This window comes from Zonotrichia leucophrys, chromosome 2, assembly GCF_028769735.1.
Source record: "Zonotrichia leucophrys gambelii isolate GWCS_2022_RI chromosome 2, RI_Zleu_2.0, whole genome shotgun sequence".
Taxonomy (NCBI): domain Eukaryota; kingdom Metazoa; phylum Chordata; class Aves; order Passeriformes; family Passerellidae; genus Zonotrichia; species Zonotrichia leucophrys.
The window spans coordinates 43574884-43596192 of NC_088171.1; the positions used below are offsets into that span (position 1 = coordinate 43574884).

General features: G+C 42.4%; 1 long non-coding RNA gene across 1 annotated transcript in view; it reads right to left on the minus strand.

Moving 5' to 3' along the window:
* Positions 1 to 969: 969 nt before the first annotated feature.
* LOC135443116 (uncharacterized) overlaps positions 970 to 21309 on the minus strand; it is a 28365-nt gene continuing 8025 nt past the window's right edge. Inside the window, exon 3 of the long non-coding RNA XR_010438825.1 lies at positions 970 to 1313. This is a non-coding gene — a long non-coding RNA (uncharacterized LOC135443116). The remainder of the gene's footprint in view (positions 1314 to 21309) is intronic.

The following is a 21309-nucleotide window of genomic DNA, read 5'->3' on the forward strand; positions in this document are numbered from 1 at the left end:
ACTCCTCTATTAGTGCAGGCATTCTCCTCTCCCATCTCTCCGTTAGAGTCTCTACCAACAGCTGATGAATGTGCTGGATCCACATTTGCCCCAGGATGCAGCAGTCCCGGCTGTGCCTTCTGAGCACACGGGTGACTTCAGCACTCATTCCCAGGGGTCACGTTTTTCTGGGAGTGCAGCTCATGCAGCTGAGCACGATGCCCACAGCTCAGGTCACAGCAGCCCCCGTTGCTCAGCAGCCTTTGCTATTCCAGTTGAATGGGTTTTGTTTTGCAGTTCTGCCTCCAGCCATTCCTACTCCTCTCCCTTAGGGAAGATGCCACACATCCTTTCCCACTATGGTCCCTCTGCATGCCCTGCTGCCTCCAAGAAAAGAAAGCTTCCTCCAAGAGACTTTGGGTCCTGATGTGCAATGGCATCCCCTGCTGAACACAGGTCAAAACACGCAGCTCACATCACAAGAGAAAGGGGAAGCAGATCAGCAGCAGCAGAAGGTTCATCAGTACTCACATTCACAGGGGACAAACTGCAGCAGGAGCCTGGATGACAGCTAGGAATGGCTTATCCAGCCAGCATCACTGGATAGAATAATGCTGCAGCAAAAGCCTGTGCTCTCCCTCCTCTACTCTCGGGTTTTGTGTTGCTGAAATGGCTCCCGAGGCATTAAAAAGTCTTTTTCCCAGCCCCACGATTGAGGAAGAAGTCAAGATTCCTCAGCTCTGGTTTTCAAGGTTGTTTATTTTCTTTTATCTCACACATTCTTTTTCTTACCCGTTGAGGTCTGTCTAGCAGGTCGGGCTGAGGCACACTGACTGTCTTGGGGTGGTGTTATCTTTTTATACTAAAAACTACGTGTACTTTATTTACAATAAACATTTACAAAAAATAATTTTCCAATACCTATCACCTATATTAGACAGTTTGTCTCTACTCTAAACCAATCCAAAAGTGCCACCATCACATCAGAACATGGAGGATAAGAAGAAGAAGAAGAAGAAGGACAGGACACGCCCAGATTCCTCCATCTTTCCTCTTGAACCCCCATTCTAAATCCCCAAAATTCTACATTTTCACCCTGTGATAAATTCACTACCATTCCATTCAGACCCTTGTGGCTTGTAACTCTTCACACAAGTTGTTAATTGTTTCCATGGGTTAAAATCAAAGGCATAGGTGTGTTTGACTCCATGCCAAGGTCTCTGAGCCCCCTCCAGGGTCTCAAGTCCTCCAGGGCAGCCAGAGGAATGTCCTGGGTTCTGACACCCTACTCCCCTTTTGGTAGCTAGGCAGGTTAATAGGCAACAGCCTTCCCTCTGGAAAAAAAAATAAAATAAAAGGATTATATGTGGGCCTAGAGTGAAAGAGTTCAACTGGGAAGGACCATCTTCCCCCAGCAACCCATAAATTATGCTGAACTCCAAACTCAGTGTTCAGCATGGTGGGAGGAGACCCTCAGTGCAAGTTTGACAGCAGTGTGTGAGCCACATGCCAGGGGACCTGGGCTGAGAACCTGCTCTCTGAATCTCAGCTTCCCCAGTGCCCCACCTGATGCTCATCCAGGATTCATCTGCAAAGACTAGCAAAGAGAAGGAGCAGTGATTGACATGGTAATACAGCATCTCCCATGCAAAACTGCCCTAACCCCCTCTAGCATTTTCATAACCAAGTACACACTTGTTTTGCACTGTAAAGAGCATGGGAATGAAATGTGATAATGAAACATAACGAGATGCATGTGTGAGACAAGCTGTGGACAGGCAGTGAACATAAAAAGAGACATGTACATGTGCACATACAGGAGAAGTGGCAGATTTCTTATAATCTGGCAACAATAATCATGACAATAACTGAATTCTTTTTTATTTTCCATCCTCCATGCACTTTTGTGTCTCTCAAGAAAAGAAGCAAATGACCACATTGCAAATGGTCATTTACAATGAGCAAATGACCAGGAGCAAATGAGGCTTTCTATTCAGATTCTTATAACTAAGGTTCAGTGAGCCCTGTCAAAAATGTCCACTAATATCCACTTATAAGATCAGGCACATTTATTTCATCTGTCCTGCTGCCCCTTGTAGTCTGTATTTTTTTCTTTATTAAAAAGAAGAATGCTGCATGGAAAGCCTACAAGAATGCATATTACAGAGAACATTGGAAAATATCAATTCAGAATTCCCTTTTCATAATTTGTGGCACACCCAGTGCTAAAATCTGCTTCTACTTTATCAGGAATCAGAACCAATGCTAGATCTGCCTCTGTTTCTTACACTTGCAAAATTAATACCAGTAAGCTTCATCTCAGAAAGGACTTTGAGAGATTGTCTGGCAGATATTTTCAAATGATAAATAATACACGGAAACAATACTGTCTGGACAGTGTACCAGCTGAAAAAGTGGCAATATTGGTTCACAAAACTCTTTTCTAATTAATGACATACTGCAACTACTCAGTATGAGAGGCAAAAAAAAGTTACAATCTATCCACGTCCTCCTCTTTTTGGACTGTTCTCAGTACTAATATCGGGAGTGGAGCATTTTGGACTGAAATCCTCTGGCTTTTCTACTTAAAGGAACTCAAAGGCTGCACAAAATGTTGCAGGCTTTCTGATTTTTTTGCAGTAATACTTTTGTCCTTCTGCCTTTTTGTGAGGCCAGGGATGCACAGCAACAGCCCTTTAGCTGAAAGCCTGTTGTAAACTGAACCAACAGTAGCAGATGCAGTAACAGATTTCCCTTGGGAAATAATGTCAAGTCAGTCTGACAGCTGTAGTGGCAAGTACTAGCAATGCTCATTGCCCTTGTAAATCTTGGGGATAAACACCCCTAAAGTGCCTGATGGTGGAGCCTGAGTGGAGGGTAGGTGTTGCAGTACACAGTGTGCATTCCTGTGCTCTCACAGAGCAACAATGGCACGGAGTGATCATTTCTGTTGGGCAGGGTGCAGTTGCCTGTGCTGTGCCACAGAGCTTGTGGGCAGGCAGGGCTGGGCTGGGTGCAGAGGTTCTAGGTGAGCATGTCGTGATCCTCAACATTCATTGATGCTTTTACTCCCTTGTTTTTGTTGCTGTGCAGGTGAATGCTTCCTCTTATTGAAGCAGAAATTGTTTATGCATAGCACAGTGCCAAGAGCCGTGCAAACATTAAAATGTGGATATGATTCATTCCTGCTGATGGAAGAAAACCCATGGCATAAGAGAAGGAAATTATTCCACCATGGCATGGACGTCTTTATAAGAGGCTTGAGGGATTTCTAGTCTGGCTTTGCTTCCCTATGGAAAGAACATTCCCCTGGTGCAGCCTTGCAGGAGAAGTTGGGCTGGCTGCACACCCTCTTCTGGGCTGAGATATGCCTGTCTCAGGACAATGAAGCCACCTTCTAGGCAAATTTTTCCTCTCAGCCAATCTTCTGGATACCATCTTTTTGCCCTTTTTGCCTTAGAGGGCAAGGAAATTACTGATGGGACATCAGCAATGAAGAGAAATTCATTGGTGAAACCAGCAACCTGCTTTTCATTGTTACTTTTTACTCATGCCTGGATTGTCTTGCAGTGGTTTCTATGACAACAGAAAAATTATTTCCTAACATAAATCAAGTTTGTCAGACTTTTACTTGTGCATTGCACTTGCTGAAGGCTAGAAAAGCAATTCTGAGACCAAAAGCAGACAAACTGATCGGCTCTGAAAATGGAGCTACCAAGGTCTAAAATAGAAAAGATTCCTTGTTTTCCTAGGGAAATTTCCTCTTAGTATTACACTGCTGCTGTTGTTTTAAATTTTGAGAAAGAAAAGCATGGGAATAATGAACATCAAAAGTAATACACTTATATTTTAAATGCAGACACTTTGGGACAAATTACCTGTCTTTCTAAGAGAAGAAGTGTGAATATTCAGTACAGAAACAACATAGGAAAAAGAAGAAATGAGAAAGTTCATAGAGCTCCTTTTTAGAAAATGTGAAGGGGTTTCTGAAAATCACATTCTGTGCCTGCTTGATGCACAGGTACTGATAATAGTTATTGGTAACCTGGTTCCCAGAATGCAAAATCGTAAGTTTACCTTTTACTTTCACCTTGTTTCTCATCTTGTCCTCTGGCATCTTTTTGTTAGCCCCTAAAAGTATAGTTAGCATTGGCAGATTGCAATGACTTTTGCAGGCAGCTCATCCCTATGCCATGTGTTTCTGCTGCACAGCAATTAGCCTTTTAAAATAGTTTGAATTTTTTACAGACTGAGTGATGAATGGTAGCACTCCGTATCTGTTTAATCTAGAATGATCATTATTTTTATCCAGAAGTTTAGTGCAGTTTGTAGTATTGGTACAAGCTGCTGGTTCTAGGCAGTGGGTTACTCTTGCTAATCTAAAATTGGTGGTTAGCAAGCTGTTTCACTTGAGCTGTCTCTGACCAAGAGGGGTACCCTGTTCATCCTGTGGAAGAGAGCAAACTCCACCCTGGATAAGGAGAATGGGCTGTGGTATGAGTATGGACAAGCAGATTGCCTTCTGTCCATTGCACAGCTCCTGTTTGTCTCAAAGAGAGCTTTGCAGAATGAACAAAGGCAAAGCCTCACCTTTTGCTGCAGGAAGTAATGGATTGTTTATTATCCCCTCCCTCTTTTAGTATTTGATTCAGCAAAACTCAGTAGGAGTGATTTCTCTTTCCTTCCTTCCCATCTTCCTTTCTCCCTTTCTGCTCTACTTCCTTCTTGGCAACCCTCCCTTTCTTCATCCTTCTCCTTCCAGCAATTCCAAGCCCAGCCTCAACTGCATCTTGGCTTCATTTCTATTCCTCTCCATCTGCTAAAATGTATTCATGTATTATGTATCAAATGTTGACATTTATAATGTTGTCAATAAGGTTTTGAGTCAAAGCCTGAATAGAAACAAGCAAATTGGGCAGTGTTTATATCTCATCAGTACAATTTCAGACTATTTTTGGACTGAAGAAAGGAAACACTGCACAGTTTGGACCTACTAGGAAGATTTCCTGAACAACCATGATAGATAAGAACAATTTTTGTACTTTAATGGAAGTATAAATGCCAAAGAATATGGTGGTTATCTATGGTTAACTCACGACTCAAGGTGACCCAGTGTTTCAAGAATCCCGTATCAAAGAAAACATATGCCACTGCAGTAAAGTGAATGTGGATGTGCAGTCCTTTTGGAACATCCTCATCCACAAATATGCATGACTGGGAGTGGGGCTGTGTTCCTAAAGCTGCAATTCCACAGCACTTTAGTATATGACCTAAAGTGGGATTGCTCTCCTCCTTTTTTGCATCCTCTCCTCTCCTCTCCTCTCCTCTCCTCTCCTCTCCTCTCCTCTCCTCTCCTCTCCTCTCCTCTCCTCTCCTCTCCTCTCCTCTCCTCTCCTCTCCTCTCCTCTCCTCTCCTCTCCTCTCCTCTCCTCTCCTCTCCTCTTCCTCTCCTCTCCTCTCCTCTCTCTCCTCTCCTCTCCTCTCCTCTCCTCTCCTCTCCTCTCCTCTCCTTCCTCTCCTCTCCTCTCCTCTCCTCTCTCTCCTTCCTCTCCTCTCCTCTCCTCTCCTCCTCTCCTCTCCTCTCCTCTCCTCTCCTCCTCCAGAGGGGCAGGTAGTCAAGAGGTAACAGCAACCTTGGTCAGCTCAGACTCTGACAGAACTGCACATTCAAGTGGGGATTTTGAAAATCTTGGCCATTACTTAGCTGTATCTCATGTAAAAGCACGAGAAGTGTGTCAAACTTGTTTCAGAAGCATTGTGGCATTAGGGATGCTTAAATTTACAGCCCTGTTTTCCATTTCTTGCCTGTCTCTGATGTATTGATTGCTACTTTTCCTCCAAGCTGTTTGCTATGCATGACACTTTGATTTTAGGAGAGGTTTCAGACAGCTCTGGATATCTTGATAAGACAAAGTTCTCCTGCTCTACAGATTTATTTGATTTATGTTTATGGGATGCCCATATCTGACTGTTTGGATATGAACTCCATGTACACCAGAATAATTTGATTCCAAGTTCCATAGGTCTTCCAATTACAAGATGCTACAATCAGATGGAGGCAAAATATGAAATAGGATCAGAAACAGCCCCAGTTAATGCTTATTTTTCCCAATATGAGATTTTTTTTTTCTATTTCACCCAATAAAAGGTTCAGCACTTGAAAGAAATGGAACAAAATGTGATAGAAATCCTTAGGTGTGATTTCCTCTCAGTAAAAAACAAGTGAAACAAACTGAAATTCAGCTTCTCCATTAACATGATGAAACAAAGTAAGAACTAGGCAAGGTATACTCACAAGTACCTGGCTTTATCTGGAAGGAACAGAGGTGAAAAGAGGTTATAAGTGAGAAGAGAGAAAACAAAGGTGCTCTGAATGCTTCAGTTAGTCAAAGCCCTGCACAGATGCCCAGCTAAGTGGACTGTGTCCCCTTTACTCTCTGATCTTGGTCTGCAAATGATTCATGGCATTCACTGACCCACTACACCATCTTGCCAGTCAGTTATTAGGGAATCACAGTTTCTTTTCTGCATTCCATCCTTGCTTTTACTTCATTCAGTTAATCTCTCAGTGGTGTGTTTGCAAGTGGGAAAGAAGTAGCAATGAAATGCAGAAGAGCTCTGTGCATGGCCCTTCTGCCACCCTGCCTTTGTGTTTAAATGTTTTCTCTTGTGTTTGGTTCTTGCTGCTCCTGGTCTTTTTAAATATATCTCATTTTCTCTAATCATTTTACAAACACAGACTCAACCAAAGGACACCCTCCAGGGCAGAAAAAGTTCTGCTTTATTTGCTCTTAGAGATGACCTCCCCTGAATATTATATTCACAATTTATTTCAAAATTGCTGTTTATCCATTCTAAGTGGTTCAACCCATACATAATGTCCTTAAAAAAAAAAAAAGACCTGGCTTTGAAACATTCTGAGGACCACCCAAGAATTGCTGAGTACTTCCCACTTCCATGAGAGCTGAGGGCTCAGAGTAACCCCTGTGCTGTGCCTTGACTCTTCTGTCAGAGCAGCTCTGTGAGGCTTCACCCTGATGCTTCTGCTTCCCACCTTTCCTGTTTGCCAAGCATCAGCTGACAGGTACCCACCAGTACCTGTGGTTGCATTTCTTCAGGTGTGTCTCAAAGAGAGAAGAGCTCAGCAGCACTCTTTCATACTTAGAACAACCTCTTGTAGCTATCCAGCCAAAGGAAATGAAATGTGGGAATATTTGCAGGAAAATTCCAGATCTCACCCCTCAGTAGCTGAGCACAAGTCTTTTTGGGAGAACATGTTCTGTATCAATCACAGAGTTTAGAGTTTAAATGTGTCCTTGTGGAGTATGTGACGTCCATTACTTTTCATCCACTACAGGATGATCCTGTGTCATGAGCAAGGATGATACCTGTCCTAGAATGGAGGCAAAACTTCTTCTCTCAGGAGGTGAATTCCAAAATGGAGCCAACCTACATATGACTTACAAGAAGTAGTGTATTATTTAGTTTCTCTTTATTATTTATAGTCACCAGGACCCATTAAAGCTGTGAAGCTGCACAAATGTTTGCCAAACTGGAGCTGTATTCTTTTAACTCATAGTGCACCTGGCAACACAATCCAGCATCTCATAATAGACACCTGAGGGTATTGTTGGGAAAAAAAAGTGATGTTGTGAAGTGATTTCAAAAGGAACCAGAAGTGTTCAGTCATGAAGCTAATATTTGGCAAGGGAAAAGTGACAGTCTGTAGAGAACACAAAATATATTTTCAGAGGATAGTGAATGGAGAAGGATATAAGAAAGCCATGCCAGATGGCAGAACCAACAAATGAGAAAATAAACTGTACCACTCACTGGAATTTTACATGGCAATACATCATCTAATGGGCTGTAATCTCAGCTAGGTAGGCTGGAATAACTCCATTAAAATCAATGAACTCAGCAAGTCCAGCTGGGGACATGAAAAAAGACATGTCTTTAGCAAGTCTTTTTGTTTCAGCCACACTTTGGTGCTTTCTATGCTGTTTGTTTTCCTCTTGTAACACACTGAGGGCCAAACTCACTTTCCAAGGTTTCCAGTGCCCGACCCTACCAGCATCATTGCTGCTGCTGTCAGAACCAGGGGTGCTTGGGCAGGCAGAGCTCCCAGGGAGAGGTCACACCTCATTTCCTCTGCAGAGCAGCTGCTTCTGCTCCTCATTGTTTCCAGAGGAGGCAGGAACAGGCAATTCCAGCCCTGCACACACGCTGGCCAATCTGTTGCCCCATTATGTCCCTTGATCTGCCCTCTCTGTTTCTAATGGAGTTGTGAAGTCAGACACTGGGCACTCTGCATTCAAAGCATGTGAGTAATTTTAAAGGGAAAGCTAAGCTTTTGACAAGCAGCAGGAACTTTGAGGGAACTAAAAATTTCATTTTATGGCTTGTAAAATACATGCTTGTGATGAAATGACCTACTCTTATGCAACAGACAACTTGCAGAAAAACACCAGTGCTAAGCATAGAGCAATTCAAAGGGAAACAGGTCTCCTGAGAGTTTTTGCAGGTTTTGCTTATCTTTCCCTTTGGCAGCATGGATGCAAGAGAGGAAAATAATCTGATTTGTTTTTCCCTCCAACTTATTTTCCCAGACCTCTGCAGAACCCACCATAGACAAAATTCTGGAGCAAAGATGAGCTACATCAGGCCTCCAGGTAAATGGATACCTTGGCTCAGAAAGCTCAGTGTTCTCAAAATGAGTCACTCTTGTTATTCCCTCCCTCAGATTGCAAATGACATTTATTGAGATTTCCTCTTTATCTTTTACCCATCAACAAATGACCTTTAGCTGTGTGGGCACCACCAAATAAATATGGCCCTGTCATATTATGGGTTAAGAGGAAAAGCCTAGAAAAAAGCAAGGCTTGACGTAAGTACACTGCCAAGCAGCCCATGTATTCATCAACTAATCTCAGGCAGGCCTCCTGAGATGTTTATCAAGTTAAATGTTCAGTTCTTTTCCCTCTCTTCCCATTTTTCCTGTTGCCTTTGGATTTGCTACCTATTCAGAATAGTTGTCTTGGTAAATAGGAGTACTTTGGAACCACATGCTGGCTCTTCTGGCTGAATTTTCCAGAATTGTTCCATTCCTGACCACTGCAGCACAGGAGCAAAGCATTATGAATTGAAGCTTAATGAGCCCATCATTCAACTCCTCTCTAGATACAAGATGTCCTAATTTGTGAACAATGTGGAACAGTTGCTGAGTTTTTTGGCATAGTGAGGGCCTCTCCCTGGTCCTCCTCACCCTGATTATAACCATAAGAACACAAATATTAAGGACCTGTTAGTTTTCCAACAGTTTTCTGCAACACTCTCAGAAGTCACCAGGAGCATCTATTTTCCAATGAAAAGTCACTTATTGCTGTCAGTAGGGAATCAATGAATTGTTTCTCTGACTTGGCAGTGAAAAGAGACACAGGAATAACTTCAAAAGCAATTTTAGGTAGTTTTCTGTACTTTTCAGAGCAGTATAGATGTATGTCCTAAATGTTCTCTTCAGGTTAGCTGTGCCCATTTGTGTTTGTGCTGGAATGGCTAAAGCAGTACAGCTTGTGGGCACAAACAGTTATTAACCTTGAAGAGAACACAGAAGAGCCTCTGATGGCAAATTCTAGCCTGAACCTCCTGCCACCTGCCTGCTGCACTGGAAGGAACCTCAAGAGAAGGATGAAGGCATCTGGGTTTCAGTAAGTCCCTTTTCTGTCACTGTAGGAGTCCTTTTTCAGAGTCTGTAGGGAAGAATAATCTTGAACAGGCTGCTCCTTCCTCACTCCAGAGGTACCTGGGGATCTCATCAAAACTGGGAAGTTTGAGAAGAAACTGTGGGTCAAGTGGTTTTGAAAAGCTCTGGGCAAGGAAGCCTCTTTTGCAATGTACTCTCTTTTCTCTACATGTGCATTTATCTTGTGGTACAGGCTGGAATTATAAATCTTAGTCAGAAAGGTAGTTTTCTGAATGCAAATCTGTCCTGAGACTGAGGAGGAAAAGGCTGGCATCCTCCACTTGGTCAATGGTTAACTTCCAAAAGCCTTTCAGCCCACCAAACTTACACTCCTTTTTTAGGATGTGATAATTGCCCCCAGTGGTGGACAGGGCTCCACAGGCTGACAAACTTTGGATCCAAGCAAACTTTGGATCAAGGTTTGTGTAGATGCTTGTTATCTAGAAGACTAAATTTGAGTAAAATGAACGTTCTCCTACATTATAAGATTTTATTAATACTTTGGACTTGATCACCACAGATTGCACCCGGCTTAGTCACTGTAACTCCTCATTTGGTACTGCAGCCTCTGTTTCTTGGGCATTGCCTTTCTCCAATGACATTGTAAGAAGCCTAAGGTTGGCCATTTTGGATTACAGAAGTTAAAACCTGCCTTTCCTTTCTCTCCTTCCAATGATCAGGGCTGTCAAACCTTGTGTTGGAGATAGCATTTTAACCCCAGAATAGTTTTCTTATTTAAACATACATTTCTTTGCCTCTGCTCAAGCTGCCAGTATGTCAGATTTTGGCAACCTTGACAGGAAAAGAACTGTGTGGGACTGGGACTAGAAGAGGCTGCTGTGCCACAAGAGAAGTCATGAGTGTCTTGGGGGCAAGTCAAGCTCCTTGGAGAATTCCACCAATTGTGCTGGAACATGGTAAGACAGGGATGGGTCTGAGCACTTGGAGCCAGATTTGCAATACACATTTAGATGCATGACGCCCAGGCTTCATTTGCCACTGAGAGGTACCCTATCCATGCCAATATTATTTGTGAGCTTAATCTTTATAACCTAATTTTCAAAGATAGCTGTCTCCTCCAGCCCCAGTGACTAAAATTGTACTTTGGGGGATTTACTTCCTGTGAATTCTTAAATAATTGCTCTGTTGATTACACAAGGGGGAAATATTGCTGCTGTATGTAAGAGCTGTGGAATTGGACTCTTGGGGGTTAAGATTCTCCTGGCTATGATCATCTTCCCTGTTTGGTCAGCTCCAACAAATTGAAGACAAGCAGAACATCAGCACACAGTACACAATTACATTTCTGACACGTTGCATCTTGCTGTGCTATCTCTTCTTAAATCAGAACCTGTTTTCACTCTTATAATTTAATAGAGCATGATATGAAGCCTTGAATAGAATGCATTTCTTTAAAACTTGACTAAAAATAGCTTTCCTTCCACAGTGAGCTCATGTCTTTTTGCTTTGTTTTATGGTCAGTGGAATTCCATTTCACACATGCACATATTTTATGAAGTGGATTCATACAAATGAGATTTCTGAATTATTAATTTACTTTGTGATTTATTTTAGTAGTTTCCCTATATGAATTCTCAGAAAAAGAGTTGGCTGTTATGTAATTGGACATTTTGCAGACACAGACTCTCTTCTTGTACATAAACATAGTCAAGTATATACCTTTATACATTTCATTTGGAAAGCAGTAGAGTTAGTGGCTGCTAGAGGAAGAGTTTAATTGAAATACTTTTGTCACCTCTGGACTTTGTTAATCTCTGTGACTGTAGGTTTGTAAAATAAGATGTACAAATTTGTTTACCAGACATAACATAAGGCTCTGCACTAAGAAAAAACTGAGTTCTGTTCCTACTGAGTTAGGTACCTAACTGAGTGAAGCTGTGGGAAAAGCTCTATTTTTTTTTCCAGACATCTTAGACAACAGGGCTCCAAGGTCTGACTACATTATCTTCTGCTTCCCAAGGTTTTCTGTTAAGTCTGGGAAATGGACATCTGCTGGGAACTCTCTGTATAATTCCTGGTCAGATGGTTGGCCCCTTCATGCTCCACTTATGTCTTAAATCCCTTTTCTGTGTACAGTGCAACTGGGTCTCTTGTCCCAGCATGGATTGTCCATTTTTATGACTACACTTGCAGCACAAAACCTGGGCATTCTTGTAGGCAAATGCTCATGATAAAGTAAAAGTACTGCTTTAAAGAGAGCTGTATCTTGCCAGAGTTTCTCTGCCACATCTGTCAAAAACCAAACTGCTTAAGGAAGGCGAGAAGGGAATTTGCATTCCCAAAGCTCAGTCAAGGAAAAAAGCCCTGCTCATGCTGCCTCATTAGCCCAGCATTGGTTTGTGGACCAAGGGCCCATGTTTGTTCAGGGGAGCTGTGACTGATTATCAACAATGATGGGCCTGATTGCTGCTAAAACCTGAGGAGACCTGCAAGGGGATTAACACTGGGGGACAGAAAATGCTCTTGGCACAAATGATCTCATTAGAATATTTATTAGTGTAAAGAAGACAAATTTGAAGGTGTCATTTGTATTCTAAGGAAAATCCCTTCGTGACAGGATGCTTCAAGAGCACAAGGCCTTTAACATATTTACTCTGTTAAGGATATTTAGGACATTCCATGAATTAAATGTAGGGGTGAAAACAAATAAGGAGATTTGAAAAAAAAAAAAAGGAAAGGAGAAGTAGGAGCCAAGCTTAGATATCATGTATGTTAGAAGCTGTGCCTAGTGACTCAAAAAGCTGTAACATACGTTAAAGGTATTCTGAGCTTCTTTTCAGAAAGATACACTTTCAACAGACTTGCAGAAATCTGAAATATTAGAGTGACATTAAGATCACTTGATTACACCTCACCTTATCAGTATGACTTTTCATGAAGCATTTGTTAAAATGTCCAGAAATCTGCTGAACAATCGGGTTCAAATATTTCCTCTCACTATTAGGCCACTATGACTGAAAAAAAAGGAAAATAATAAAAAAAGAGTAAGCAAATCAAATCATGGTGTTCCATGCAGTTTAGCAGGGTAGCCAAAGGACATCTAACAAGTGGCAGAAGTTCAGCCATGGATTCCTTTGTCTCTTAATCAAAGGGAAAACAATGGGAAGAGATGTTCTCTTACACTGCTGCACAGTAGCTCATTTTTTGTACTTTGCACTTGAAAGGCAATCTGGTACTGATAAACCTCATCTCCAAAGAGACCTCCATAGAGGGTATAAGCACTGAGCACTTAAAAATTCTAAATCCTGCAAGACAATTAAGATGCTTGATTTCATCAGGCAGTCCGTCAGCACTACAATCAGCAGTATGTAAGTGCCAAAACAAGTGTCTCTGGGAAGCCATCCCTCATCATGGACATAGTCAGAGATACCTCAGGAGGCAGGAACATTCCAGTTGACTCAACAGCTTGAAGCTTCCTTCCAGCAGGACAAAAGGTAAGTCCTGGGTATGTTGAACTTCTGCTAAGAGTGTGGTTCTACTTTAAGGGAAAACCCTATGGAAACAGAAGAGCTGTGTTTCATAGAAACATCCCACTTAACATTGAGAAAATGGTGTGGAGCACCATGACTGAGCACTGGAATTGCCAGTGTTACAGCCTTAACTCCGTCCCTTGGTCCATCAAAGTACCAGTCTGGCAGGCCATACTTCAGGCAGGCTGAAAGGAAATTTCAAACAGCCTGTACGCTCCATTAATGTGTATTTTAGCCTATTTCTCCCAGCATCTCTGAAGTCCCTCCCAAGACAGTGGTCTTTTGTGTGTCCCATCCCATCATTGTTCTCCCCTCCCTCCCAGCTGCCTAAAGCAATGCTCTTTCTTTCCTGATACCTTTTTCCTGTGGAGTCTGAGGGAGGGGAAATTCTGCTCCTTCTCTGTAAATTCCCCATTTACTCTGAGAAAGACATTACCAAATTTACTATCAGCTAAGCATTCCCTGGTTCAGGTGATTCCTGAAGACTATGGGAGGTGACAGTTTAGAGAACAGCCACAGCTCTACTACCATTCCTGGATTATATATTTTTCCTGCTCCAACAGGCAGCAGGAATGTGACACAAATGCTCTCCTTTCACTGTCATTAAATTGTGGTCAAGAATGCTACAACTGCAAGTTCATCAGCTAAATCAATATTAACAGTAATCATAAGGAAATTTCTTCAGGTTAAATGGGAAATGTTTTCATTTCAGATGAAGACCTTTAACCAGCACTTCAAACATGAAGTAGATATCTGCTGGTTGTTCATCATTTTGTCATATTTTAATTCTTGTTTATAACTGGGTTGTATTTTTTTGAAAAGAAAAAAAACTTCAGAATATAATCTGAGGTATAATATAATATATATCACCACCTCTTGGTGGTGAATATTTTGCTGTATGGCTCATGATATTGAAATACATGTATGTCCTACCTGAACAGAAAAACTATTTCCAGTTCCTCGCCAACCATTAATAACACTGTTAACCAGTACCCGAGTACTGTATAACAAACTGTGCTGATTTTTACTCCTTGCAGACTGCAGATCCCCATTACTTGGGGGGAAAAGGGGCTATGTAGGTGACTGTCTCCATTAATTAAGCTATTCAAATCCAATTAGCTTTTCCTAGAGGGTACTTTATCTCATTACAGTTCTCTTAACTTAAACAATAAAACAAACAAGCAGAAACTACAAACCCAATCTCGCTGTTCCCCATGTCACAATCAGTTAATGCCCTGCTTGCCAGAAAGTGAGCAGTGATGCTAACATGTCTAGTCAGGCCTGCTCTTGCCTTCATCTGAGATGGGGAGCAACTGTGATGTTCATTAGAGACACTCGTCACTGTCACAAGAGAATGGCAAGCCACACAGCAGCAGTGGCCCACTGTCACCATCATATTTTCTGGAAAAATCCCTTCGCCAGGATTCTTCTCCTGGGAAGCTGAGAAGTCTCAGAGAAAAAGGAAAACAATATTATCTCATTTGCTTCTCCTGTGTTTTGCTGCTTTGGAATGTGGTTTGGACATTGTTTACCAACAGGTGATTGTTCATTGGTTTCATGTGAATTGTTTTTACTTATTGGCCAGTTATGGCCCAGCTGTGTCGAGGCTCTGGAGAGAGTCACAAGTTTTTCATTAGTATCTTTTAGCCTTCTGTCTGTATTCTTTCTCTATTCTTTAGTATAGTTTAGTACAGTATAAAATAAATGCATTAAAATAATTAATTAGCCTTCTAAGAACATGGAGTCAGAATCATGATTTCCTTCCTTCAGCGGGGGTCCCTGAAAACACCACAGCCCACGATGGTCCTCATATTCCAGCAGCAAGAAGCTCTTGGACGTAACTTGCCTTTGCAGGCAATCACAAGCCTGGCTACTGCATTTAAAGGTCAGGCCAAAGTTCTGCTCTTGGTTCAAAAGGCGCTGCCTCTGTGGGGAGAGCGTGGCACATGTGAGGATTTCCAGGGCTAAGGCTCAGGATGGTTGTTTCTCACACAGGATTTCACCCAGTCGTAGGGAAGTGAAATGCTACCACACACCAAGTTGTTTTGCCATCTGGACACTGCAGGAAGAATTTTGCTTCTCGTAAACAGAGTGAGATCATCTTTCCTCATTAGCTAGGTCACTGAATGGCTAGCTATCATGCTGTGTCATAACAGGCACACTCCAATGCCTAATCACTTCAGACCAACAGCCTCCAAAACACAAAAATAAGGACAGATACATAATTTTACAATTCTTTACTGAAAGATGCCCCAAACTCATGTTCAGTGCTGCTTGGCAGTGTGAATGAGCACCATTCAGGTCATTTACTCAGCAGTGACAGTGATTGGCAGCTCTAAGAGAAATACCCAGATGTTCCTGTTCATTTCTTGCCACCTTGCAGGACTCTGGCAGCTGATTGTAATCCAAGAGAGGACTCATAAAAGCAGAAAGAGAGGGTAATAAAGGCCAGATATGCTGGGAAGCCCATGAGAACAGGGAACAAGCTGCTCTGTCAGTGACTCAGAAGCAACCTCCTCCCTTAGGAGTCATTTTATGTTTTTTTTGTTAGAGGGCAGAATTTGAATTAGTGAGAGATATAAGTAATAATATTTCTATTCGGGAACTTGCATAGTTAAGAAAAATAATCTAAACAGTCTGTGAGTGCTCATAAAAATGGATAGTACCTGAACCAGAACAATGTAGGCCTTGGCAAGTTGGATCTCTAAACCCTTTTGCCCACAGTAGGTGCAATTGCTGGCATGCAGGTGGAACTCAGTAGTTGCCAGGGATGGAGCAAACTACAAGTTGGTTTCAAGACTGAACATCACCAACAAGCCTGAGAGAAAAGAAATATGCCAAAGTATTTTTAAATTAGAGGATTTCAAAGTTTGTCATTGATATCAAAAAGGACAATTTGGCACACAACTCCTTTCCTCTTCTGGTCTCTGAGGCAAAGCCTTTGTGTCTGCAGTGTTGTTTTGTACCATACCAGATTCTGCAGTGGTGCAAAACTGCATGTGTTGACCCTTCCTTTTAGCCTGCCCCTCCTCCACAAGTGGTGAAATTGCAAACCATATGCATAAACAGCAACTTAGAGATCAGCCCTCTGTAATCCTAGTTTCCTTCAGTGCATGGACTCAGAAAGGACACCATCACAGACCTCGTTACTTTATCAGATGACCTGGGTGGAAGCTGGGAGTGTTGTTAAGGGCACATCTAGAAGCAAATGAGGGGAAAAAGGATAAAAATCTGTAAGAATTAAATATCTATTTGTTCTGCTTCTGACAGAGCAACTTGTTTGCACAAGACAACACTTGCAGCAAACTTCAGCATCAGGGTCTGCTTTGTAATGCTGGTGAGCCCTAACAGCAGAATTTCCCTGTGACGTTTGAATAGTTAAAAAGGTTTTGTTTCAGAAACTAGAGGAAGTATTACAAGTATTATTATGATTAATGGATCTTGTTATACCGCCCATTTCCTACATGTATTGTAGCTAATTTTAGGCAACATGCATCAACCCTTTGTGCAGCCAAAAAATCACTGGATGTGAAGACACACCAGTCTAAGGAATGTGCAGAGCTACAAGATGGACATGTGAATTTTAGATGCCTGAGACAGTCTCAGTGTCAATGACATGTCCATGCAACACATACCCAGAACCCAGTATGGGCAGCAACTGGGGGAGCTGAGTTGGGCAACTGTAGAGAGCCCAAAATAACCATCTGGGGAGGAGAGCAGAAATAACATGCATCAGACATGCAGTCATTTTGGCTGAGCCCTGAATCCTTCATCCATTCCAAAGACAACTTTGTAGATGACTAAATGACAGATCTGCTTTTGGAATGCAGCATGTACTGCTGATTTGAAGGGATGGTGCCACAATTGATAAAGTTGACAACCCCTATTTAGATGACCCCTCAGGGAGATTGTGACCCTGGCAGAAGATGGTCTTTGTCTATACTTAAGATCAGGTTGAGCTCCTGGGTGATGCTACAGAGGTTGCCTCCTAAGCATGTGATGGTGTTACAGTCACCAACAGGAGTTTCTGGATGATCTCTTCAGTGACCCTTGCAGTTGGATCTCAGCTGCAGTGGATGAACCAGTGACCACTGTCACCATTTGTCAGTCTGAGGAGGACAAGGCCTGGTGGCTGAAGACAAGGAGGCTGAAAAAGGGAAAAACTACTTGGTTCTGTCTTAATTCTGAAAACCTGCTGCCTTGCTGACATTCATGTTCCTACACCATGTACTCGTGTCTGCTGGCATGGTTCTCACCGATGCTCAGACTAAAATTAACCACTACAGCCACTGATTGTCATGCCTCTGAATGATTGCACAGCCTGAGCCACAACAAAACTGATCCAGGTGGTCATTCCTGTAAGGTAGAAGCATAGCAGGAGAGATCTGAGTGGATGATGACTTTCTTCTCTAGCTGGTGTACACTGATGGATGTGAGACAGCAATCATGCACAAGATTTCTCATCAAGTCCCCAGTTAGGGTAACATACCATACAGGCGCTGAGCAGTCTGTGTCTTGTTCTTTATCTAACTCCATGTTTTGCATTAGTAATGTCCCAAGTCAAGGTGGGAGTCATCCCATCTGCTACCAGGTGTCTCCATCTGAGCTGGCCTTTGTCATCGGTGAAGCAGGTACCTGTAGGCATGAGTCACCTGCCCTCTCTGAAATGTCTGCATTGGGCTGAGATGACTCACACTCTTCCCGTTTACTACAAAGGAAGCTCAAACCCAAGCTCAGGTAACACCTCAAGATACTAAGACTAGCAGAGCACTGTTCTTCATATCTTGAGGTATGTCAGTGGCCCAGTCCCGGCCTGTCCTTTCTAAATAAAACAAAGCATTTGCCCTGACAATGATGTGTCAAATTCACGCCTACTTGAGTGGGTGCTCTCAAACTGGAAATAGCCCAGTTTCAAGTAAAGTGTAAATATCATGGAAATACCTTCTGTCCCTGGCTTCTACACAGCCAGCTGATAGCCAACTATATTTTGCTGATGTTTTACAGTCACATTTTCCTGTTATCTTTTAAATTATATTTTTCCAGCCACCTTCTACTCCCTATGAGCTACTACTTAGAGACCAAACAAAGCACACAAAGAGTGGACACAGCAAAGAGAGAAGCTAAGACATACAACTAATTCTGCAAGCTGTATGAAAAAGTGTTTCTCCAAAGGATTTTTTTCACTCCTGTCTGTCTCTTTTCTTTAAAAAAAAAAATAGCTTTTACTTATGACAACAATAGAGACTTCTCCAATAGAGTGATCTTAGTGGGCAGTGTCCATTTAAATTAAAATTTTCTAATCAAATAGCTAACTTCATCAAGCAGCCAAAATCAATGCTTTGTATTAGATACGGACCCAAACTCATTAAGGCTTTATTATTCAAGCATGCACCTCCCTTCAGCTTTTATCTCCCCTCAAGGGTTTTCGCAGTAAAGCAGGCTTTTTTTTTTTTTTAATTAGCCCTTCTGCCCTGGAGTCTTCTATTTGATTTTCCAGTATCCAGGGAAGTATTGTTTTTTTTAACTACTCAATCCTTGAATAGAAAATTTTTCCTCTTAGTTCTATGTTATCAGTGATAATAAAGCTTCGTGGAAGACATTTTGATAATGCAGAGACAGAAGTGCACAAAGGCAAAGCGACACTTCAAAGGAGCATTAGCTCTGATATTGCAATCTCATTTATCTGCCTCGCTCCTAAAGGACAAGTTAGCAATTCGCGAGGGTGCAGTTTGCAGCACACGTGAAGTGGCATGAAAGGCCTTTTGCTGCAGCACAGCTGCCTGATCCCAGTGCCCTTGAGCATGTGGAGCTTTATGAATGCTGTTGTTGTATTTTTATTTTTCCTCGACTTTCTTTATTGTCATATGGAGGACAAACTGCTTGCTTAGCTGTTTCTGTGTGTGCTGTGTGGGACTCAGAAATGGTTGTATAAGGATTATGGTTGTTGTACGAGGTGCAATCTGAAGGTTTGCTGCTTTCCCATGTATGCTGAGCAGCCTGTGACTGCTCACCAGCCCACCACTATCCATCCAGGCACATGTCTCAGTGCCAAGGATGCTGTGCCTTTGCTGCTTACCCATGGTGTATCTCATTGACAGGATAACCAATGCACACATAGCAGGGCAATATTAGTCAATGTTTGTGTATTAATGGGGGTGAGTATATGTCTTACCCACTGGAAATACCACATACACCTATTCAGGAACTATAACTATTAGTAAGGGCATTAGAGCATGTTGTCCAAGGCACTCCTCAAAGCTCAGTCCACATGCTGGACCAGATTGCTGCCAGTGACAGCTGAATCTGTAGGGTGGGTACCACCCTGTAGGAGCACCAGTGAACCTGGAGCTGCTCACGGGGTCTTATCACAGCGTGCTGTCATCAAAACAAAAGGGCTCATCTGCTGTAGCAGCCAGGGCTCCCAGAAGACAAAGAAGACTAAAACCGCTGTCACCTTTTCTATTATTTCCATCCTTTACACAATAACTCACTGTGTGCCAGCCTTGAGTGCCAAGGCAGACGCTGCACATCTGTGGCACAAAACAACTTGGTGCTGAGCTGGGTCAGACAGACACACCCCTGGTAAATTTCCATTCTGGCAGGTAGCTAAGGCATCTCTCTCCTTCCCTTTACCAAAGGCTTACACTTATCTTACTTCCATTCCTGACAACTGCCAAAGTCTCCATACCCTGCTGAAAAACTGGGATGTCAAAACTGAGAACAAGAAGTGAAAACTTTCAGTGAGACAAGCTCAGGAGCTAGTGTGCCTGGGAGCAAGGCATTTGGTGAAGTTTTACCTCAGTTATTTTCAAACTAACCATCATCACATGAAGAAAGCTCAATGTGAACTTTGTTGGCAAGTTGTTCTCCAAAGCATGAGACAGTAACTCCAAATGGAAACTGTTCTACTCCTTTTAGTAAAAGAAATGTCTGCAAACAGCCATTTAAATGTGTATGCAAATTAATTCATTCAGTGATCATTTTGCCCCTGCTAACGAGTTTATCCATATTCTCCCAAAATCCCCAAGGCCTGGGGAATTTAAGGTTGTGCACTGTTTTGGGGAAAAACACAATAATAGCAGATGAAAAATGGAATTTATTGAAATAGTGTCAAAGAACTGAAATTGGCCTGAAATGGCAGTCAGACTGAAAATGTTTGCATTGCTTTCCTGGCCCAATCAGCTAATCTTCAAAGCTAATTGCTTTTTAGTGTAAGCTCATCAGAAGCAAGCCCCAGCCCAGCACAGAGGGCTCTGAATTGTGCATTAATTTTCATACGTACTCTGTATGTTTTCATTTTTAAATCAGGTTGCCACAGAAGTCCTGATCCATCCTGCCAACAAAAAAAGACTTAAGGCAGAGCTTAGCACCATCCTACTCCCCACACGGGTTTGGAGATAGAGTTTTCTTCATTCTGCATCACCAGCATGGGAGATAATTTCCCCTACATTTGTGCATTTCTCTGCCTCGCATTCCTGCAGGATCCACACACAAAGGGAGAGGACTGGCAGCACAAGCAGGTGATTGGCTTTGCAGTGCCTCATGTGTACTTATTTCCCTTTGTTCTTCCATCTTTTTGTTCTCAATTTTCCATGGGTGTCACCTTAGCAGTGGATTTTGGTATGTTGCCTCATCTGAACCTGTGTGATTTTGGTGAGCACAGTAAGACAAACCAGGCCAGCTCCCGCTCTTCTGGAAAGTTCTGTACTGTACTGGACAGTGACTGGAAGTCTCCAGAGTGGAGCGTCCCTGGTGCTTGTTCCAGCCTGTGATGGGGATTCCCAGCCCCTGTGACTTGACACCTTACCTGCATGTGTGAGCACTTCTAACCCTGGTCAAAGTCAGGCAAGGCTGCTTGCTGTAAATCACAGATCTGTGGTAACTTAAAGAGCCCATGGGGACACAGGTTTCATAAATGTGTGACTCAAGGATTTCATGTGCTTCATGTTCAGGCAGTGGCTAGCAGGCAAACTAAAGAATATGTTGCTTTTAAAATACGTGCCATGAATAGCATTTTTAATACAGATAATTTGCTTGGAACATTGCTAGTTGACTGAAAGGGAAGCTTCTCTTTTTAGCCAGACCATGATTAAGACC